General features: G+C 35.2%; 1 protein-coding gene across 1 annotated transcript in view; it reads right to left on the reverse strand.

Moving 5' to 3' along the window:
• The window catches only part of LOC124308742 (protein N-terminal asparagine amidohydrolase), a 63,570-nt gene extending 57,201 nt beyond the window's left edge, over positions 1–6,369 (reverse strand). Inside the window, exon 1 of the mRNA XM_046771749.1 lies at positions 5,877–6,369. The gene's annotated coding sequence lies outside the window, so the exon portion shown is untranslated. The remainder of the gene's footprint in view (positions 1–5,876) is intronic.
• Between the last annotated feature and the right edge of the window lie 1,245 nt (positions 6,370–7,614).

Genomic DNA, 7,614 nt, shown 5'->3' on the forward strand with positions numbered 1-7,614 from the left:
CATTGATTACGTATTTTGATTAGTATTAGTATTATGATATTACGCCAATGTAATATGGTAGAAGAAGAAGGATTCTGATTAAAAAATACGAAAATGGATCGTTTTTACAAGTGAAAAATAAACATCTGAAAAAATGTAGAAATTAATTCCTGTTCTACTTACGGAATACGACGATTAAAATTTCCCATAAACCGGGCGTTACAAAAAAAAAAAGCATAATATTTGCATTAACCTTGAACTGGCTTGTGTGATTTCATTTTTTACTATCTTAGAATTAAAAACTATTGTTGCGACCATTTTTATCTTGTAAAAGACTGTTAAGTGAATACCGCAAAAAAAAAATATTCAAGTAAAAATATTAAATTGCTTCGTTACAGCAAGAAATTTTCGGTTGGGGTCTTCAACGACCTGAAAGTGCTAACAATGATATACCAGATAAAGGTGCCAGCTAAAGGGTAAACTGCGGAAGATGTCTTCCATTCGATCATAACCGCTTATAATTATCGAAATGAATCCTTTTGGATAATTAGCCGTTAATGAGCTACTGATTAGCCGTGGAAACATTTATTTTGCAGCATGTCGAATTTTCGAAAAAATCGATTGTCCGGCAAACTTCACAATAAAATGGTACAACTACTAGTGAGAGAACTACGAAGATTTCTCTCGAAAACATCACAATCGCCTAAAATTTACCTATGAAAGATTGTTCGTAAAAAATAGTCAAATGCACCAAAATTTGTGACTGATAAATCATGGAATTCGGGATTTTGTGAGAATCTAAGATGTAAAAAGATATTGATCACACAACCACCTGCAAATCAGCTATGGAATATTGGTCGTGAAAACAATGTCAGAGGCACCAAAATTTGCCACCCATTAGTCGCTAATGACCCATGAAATTTTGGAATTTGTCGGGGGAGTTGAATTTTCAATAGAAATTGTTGGCAGTACTGATTGAATTCTTGAAAGTAGCACAACCACCAGCAAATTTACAATAAAGGATTTGAGTCTTGAGATTTTTTTAAACAGAACTAAAATGTTTTTTTTTAAAGTCGAGTGATTGAATATAATGAAAGAATTCGACAAACTTAATTCTGAACCAAAATATAAAAATGTGGGTCTCAGCATTATCTTGTAAGTCAGACACAGTGAAAGTATTCCCCATCACTTGTTTGTTTTTGCTGCTGTTTTCACGGAGGGCTTCAGTTTTTCTTCATTTGATCTCATTTTTAATAAGATACGTAGTCAGGTTACATAAGGTTAGTTTTTACTGGCCGCATAAATAGCCACTTGTTTTGACTACTATCAAAACTTAAGTATTATTGACTCATTAAAGCTGGAAATGTCGCAATTCTACATCAAAACCAGAGGCGAACACCCAAAATAGTCTGCTTCTACACTATGATGACCAGTAAGTTTGTTTTTATTACAATGAAGAACAGTAAAATCATCATGTCGTCATATCTAGTAGGAGTCCACCGTTTCTATTCAAGTTATTGAGAGCACGTAAAAGATATAGAACTTTACGTGTACCTATAAAGTTGGCACCGGATTCGATAAAATTGATATTTTCCTGGAGACAGACGGTTGGAATTCTCTTGAGTTCTAGAGTTGCAGAAAAATTTTTAAAATAGTTGCGATTCGCAAGGATTGGGAAAGTCATTTTCAGAATATGTGGTGCCAATTTCAAGGGACGCCTAACTTTCTGAAAAAACCTCAGTTTTTGTCAGTTTTCGAATAGTAACGTTAGCAGTTTTGTTCAGTACTCGAATAGTTATATATTTCTGTGCCCATACTAGCAACAGTTCTGGTTTTTTTATGATACAAGAAAAAAAAATTATTGAAAAATACCATTACTCTTTTTTTTATGGAATCGTACAATCCTGCAGAGTTCTGAAGAAATTTCCGGGGAGTTCAAGAATTCTCACTGAGTTCAAAATTTACATTCCGTTGCGTTATTAGAATATCGAATAATATTGCCAGTGCGCATTGCTACGACGAAAATTAATTCGACCTAATTCGCGAGTTTCGAGAAAACTTCTTGATTATGAGCAGCTCTGCACGAGTCTTAACTTTTTTAGCACCAGTCTGAAACTTTTTTAATACTGGGTATTTTTTACGTAAAATTCAACTATCAGAAAGTAAAAATTAAAACAATTGTAATAAGATCTGTGCATTTTATTTGTCATAGAAAAATATGAGATATCGCAAAATCCATACGATTAACGTTTCGAAATCGAATTTGCAACACGTACAGATTTTTTCAGAATATTAAATTATTTTTTTACCGTTTTTCATGTATTTTTTTTTCCTTTAAAACATTGTTGTTTTGCTCGATATCAACGGCGCACGAATATTCCGTTCTGTATTTATCATTCTTATTCATATGATAGTAGAATATTATCAGTATCCTCCATGAGACGTACCGTCTGATAGGTACTTACTGTACCGAGAAAAATTTCACTTGTTATAGTAACTAGAAAAATTTAGTAAAACAGGTATCGTTGTTTCGAATTACGAAAAACGAGGTACACGTAACCATTTTGTGCTATTGTCGATCATTTTTTGGTAATTGCAACGCAAAATCAATTTGTTCGGTTTACTCTACTTTTTTAGATAAATAAGGCTTTAACATCAATTTATTGTTGCACAAGCATTAAATTTTTGCAACTGTTACAAGAAAATATAGTAACAGTGATCGTAATGAGAAATAATTGTAAGAGATACTAGACTTTCTGGTAACAGCTACAAATCTAATTTTCATTTTGTACACAGAACTATATTTTTGCGATTGTGGTAAAAAATGAAAATAGTTTAGGACTGAGCGGTAACCGGAACTAAAAGTTTCTCTCGTGTACATTTATATCCAATGATTTCTCGAAAAATCGAACTTAACTGTGAAATTCATATCATGCTCTTGTGGATGGTGTCTGTGTATAAGACACGCTATTCGGGTAAATATAGTAGATCATTCTTCCCCTTTGAAAGTTACCATTATCAGACGTTCAAAACATGACATTAAAGCGTCGTAACACCTCTGCCGTCACACGGGATTAGTTGCGTATTACCCGTATCACACCAAACAGTCACAAAAATGCCGGCGAAAAGAAAGCAGTCTTCGTATTTAGAAAAATTAGTGCGTAAGAGATAGAGGAGTAATAATTGTACCATCCAAATGAGAGACAAGTCCACACGTGGAGCAAGCACAGACGTTTTGGAGATTGATAAATAACCCGAACTCAATCAGCGGCTTCGGAATATTCATACACATAAATTACATATTATAAAACGTGTATCGTCAATTTTTATGCGATTTTTTTCCTGAAATTCATCCTTCCTATGCATTCAATATTCAAAATGTTATAACAATGTTTGACTGTGGCGATAGGGTTTAGGATCAATATATAATGAGTGTTACGGAATTTCGGACAACGTTTAGATCGCGAAAATATGAACTTCATCCTTCATTAATTTCATGGCTCATTAGCGGCTAATGAACGGCAAAATTTGGTGCTTTTCATAATTCTCAACAATCAAGGATTAATTATTAATAGTGAAATGGGTATACCCTCAAGTTGTTTCGAAAATTTGGGATCTAACTGAATTAAAACTACGCCTGATCATTAGCGGCTAATCAGCGGCAAATTACAGTCTCATTAAAAATTAACTAACCAACTATCAACTCTTCGTAGTTATCTCACTAGTGGTTGTGCTATCTTATTGTGAAGTTTGTCGGACCATCAATTTTTTGGAAAATGTGACACGTGGTAAAATAAACGTTTCCGCAGCTAATCAATGGCTAGTTAACGGCTAATTATATAAAGCGTTTTATTTTGATATTTTTATGTAGTTGTGCTAACTTAACAAACATGATTAATGACTTTGATCGATGACTTTCGACAGTTGATTTTATTAAAAGTTTCTAACAACATTTATGAACTAATCGAATGTAAGTAGGCAATATACATTACACGACTAAACTTTTCTTTCGTCGCTAAAGAGAACCAGATAATTTTATGATGGTAAGGTTAGTAATGTTAACGTAAAGAAATGTCAGAGAAAAATCATTATTGCGCAATTTTAGAACGACTTCCAACGAGTTGGCATTGCAAAATACGAGGATATTTAATTCAGCATCGTTTAATCAATTTCAGACATTCCCAATGGAACGAAGTAACGATTTTTTCTATACATGCATCGTTACAGTAATATTATTAACTTCATCGTCATATAATTTTGAAATATCGGGAAATCAACAAGATTTCGCCACACTAGAAAATTCAATTAATTCTTTTGCACAAATGATTGTACGAAGAGGAAAATTGATGAAATGGGGATGGCAAATATATGCGAAAAAATGATTTATAAGTATCCTTTAAGAGTGACCAAAAATTACCGATTTTTAATTAAATCGGTTATTTTTTCCCGATTAATCGAGTATAACCAATTATTTTTCAGACTCAATTATTTTTCTTCACAATCGGTTTTTGTTTTTTACTCTCATGAATGACGCAATACAATATCAATTCATGTGATTGAAGTATCGACTATTATCACTGCCTTACTAAGTATGTATTTGATATAATAAGTGAAAGATAAATGAATATTTTCACCTAAAATTGAAAAGTGTTTTAAATTAAACTACAAATGATCAAAAAAACTTTTCTCCTTTTAAGACTACGTACTGAAACTTGCGAAATTTTGGTTTCATGTGCATCGTTTAAAAAAATACAAAATAGTCGATTAATCGTTTAATTCTTACCTATTCAATCGAGTCGTGCTCGGTTTATTTTTTTGGACTCGATTAATTGATGCATCGATTATTTTTAGCTTAGTGACCATCGCTAGTATCCTTTCCGAATCGTACCGATAATAAAAAACCGACTGATCTAGATAGGTGTGTGCATTATGTGTTCCAGCAATATATCGCAGGGATCGCAGGCGAGTATTCATACTCATTGTCAGCTGCAGTGTATGTAGGCGCATATTTGATTCGGAGCTGGTACGACGACCAGCAGCGAATGAACGGAGCAGAAGGGAAATACAGGAGAGCAAGATACCAGACAGGCTGGTTTGCCTCGAGTGGCTCTAACTAGTCCGTCTTCTGTTGACCGCGCATGCTCTTGTAGGTATTGAGAGGATGCAGTCCCTCTCGGGGACAGGCCTACTTGCATATCATGCCTGCATACTTTCCGTAATTTCTACCGTGTCTTGAACGTGAATGATTTTCTGTTTGTGACGACACGCGATATAACGCAGCTCTAAGGTTTGCAATAATTTTTATTCAGCGGTCTACGATACAAAAACAAAAAAAAAAGTTTCGATCTCATACCCACATTTCGAACGATAATCACCGTATCTGGTTAGGTCATAGATATTATCTAGACTCCATAGACGAGACGATTTGACATGTGGCCGCAGAGAGAACCGAACCGTCAAGGATCACGGGTGCGGGGGGGATGATTCAATACAGTAGTACCTCGATTATCCGAATTAATTGGAACTGTTAATGAGCTTACGATTAGTTCTTATAATCAAAATAGCCGAAAAGCAATCGTTATCTTAAGGGCTACATAGAACACAAATTTAAATTGACAGTCTATATTAAACACCTATAACTACATATTCAACCTTTTTCAAACACCGAACGCTCGTTTTATTACTTTGATTTTATATACTCGTCAATTGACAATCGACGATCGACTGTTACACATTTTTTACCGAGTAACGATGCATATTTCATACCGAAAATATATTTTTTGAGCCAACGTTCGCATAATTGATGGTTCGGTACACCGAGGTTTTACCGTAGTACAAAAGATCGGGAAAAAAAAAGAAAGAGTACCACGCAACAGCAACAACAATACAGGACTTACCGTGTGAGAGTACCGCGGACTGTCTCGGACGGCCGCCTATCTCTTTTCTTCGCCTCGAGTCTCTCCTCTATCGATGTCGTAGGTCTCGGGCGGAGTATGACGATTGTTTGCGCAACTGTATTCACACTGGTGGAGAGCGACGGACAGTAGGCTGGCAGGGGTGGAACGAGGAACTGGCAGTCAGTCAAGAGTAGATATTTATTTCTACGCACCCGAAGACGAGACCGGGAATGATATCGTCTCCGTCGGAAGAGCAAATGCGCCGCGGCCCGACTAAGACGGCAGCTTCTCCGTGAAAACAAAAAGCCAGTCACCGATCGAACGAACGTAACGGCACGACACGGAGTGACAGACGGCGGAAAAATAATAATAAATGTGTTTCAATGTTCTTTGTATGTGTTTTTCTCACTAGAGATACGTGTGTGTTGCAGATTGCCCCGTGCTTCGGCTGGCGTGCTGCCCGCTTGATCAACTGGCCACATCTGTGCAACAGGCGACTGTCTCGCTGAAGCATCATCACACACCCCGCAAGCGACAGATGAACCCGAAGCTTCCGTCTTTCACCGGTCGTAGCAGCACCGGACAACACTGATTCGAGTTCCTTGGTGAAAAGTCGGACTCTGTAGTCCTGCGTGATCGGACTTGTCTCCGAATTCATTGTTTCAGATTTTTAAATTTTCTCATTTTTGCACTTTCGGAACTTTGACTAGTCGGAGGTATGCCCTTGCGGCATTTTGTCCGTTCGGAACTTTGAGCGTCGGGTTTCGGATCATTCGAACCTTTGATGTTTAGTCAAAGTTCGATTTCTTTTCGTTAAGTTTCACCACCAAAAAATTTTGAATTTGGTGCTTTCGGACCTTTTCAAATTGGGAATTTCATCGGAATTTAGATCGATTCATCTTTCTTCGTATAATCACAGGCGTAGCCTTAGAAATAATATTCACTTTCAATAATACCACAAATTGTTACTACATTTTTTACATAGATGACCTATATTTGGGTGTTGAATTGAAATTTTGAATCTTAATTCAAACACGAAGCATGCATGCATGTTTATAATTTCGTTCGATGGCGATTAGATATAGAAAAACAATTTTCTGTTTCCTTTTCGTTTATTTTTGAAATTGGTTTTGTAGATCAGCTGAACATCGTGGCGCCAATCAACGAAAACTAAACGATTTCAATATTACGATGCATGCTCGCATTTTCCAACAAATCAAAGAATAAGTCGACAATAAATTACCGCGATCATAAAATCAAGCATTATTATAAATAGAAGAAATCATCAAGGGGAAAATCAATGCTGGAATGCGATGCGCTTGAAACAATTATATTCATGAACTTTCTTAAAGTGGTAAGTTAGATCTGTTGTCACAAAATGTTTGAGCACTCATTTTTATACCAAAACTAGTCTAAAAATACTGTTTGTAAAATAAAAAATATCAAAATTACAAACAATATAAAATAGAATTGTAAAACTTAGTCAATTTATACTGAATATTTTTGAGTTTCAAAAATTAAATGAACAAAAACATGAAAACAAGATGTCCTATGAATACCTAAGAATCGAAGGATCCGTTCACAATGTATAATTATCATTTTTAAGATTTTAGCGATGTAGAGTTGAACAAAATTCTTTAAAGTTGTAAAGATAAGGGTAACTAAACATTTTTATTAAACCCATTGGCCAATAAATTAATATAAGCTAAAATAAGTTTTATATTGAGTCAGTGTGGTG

This window comes from Neodiprion virginianus, chromosome 7 (assembly GCF_021901495.1).
Source record: "Neodiprion virginianus isolate iyNeoVirg1 chromosome 7, iyNeoVirg1.1, whole genome shotgun sequence".
NCBI classification, from domain to species: domain Eukaryota; kingdom Metazoa; phylum Arthropoda; class Insecta; order Hymenoptera; family Diprionidae; genus Neodiprion; species Neodiprion virginianus.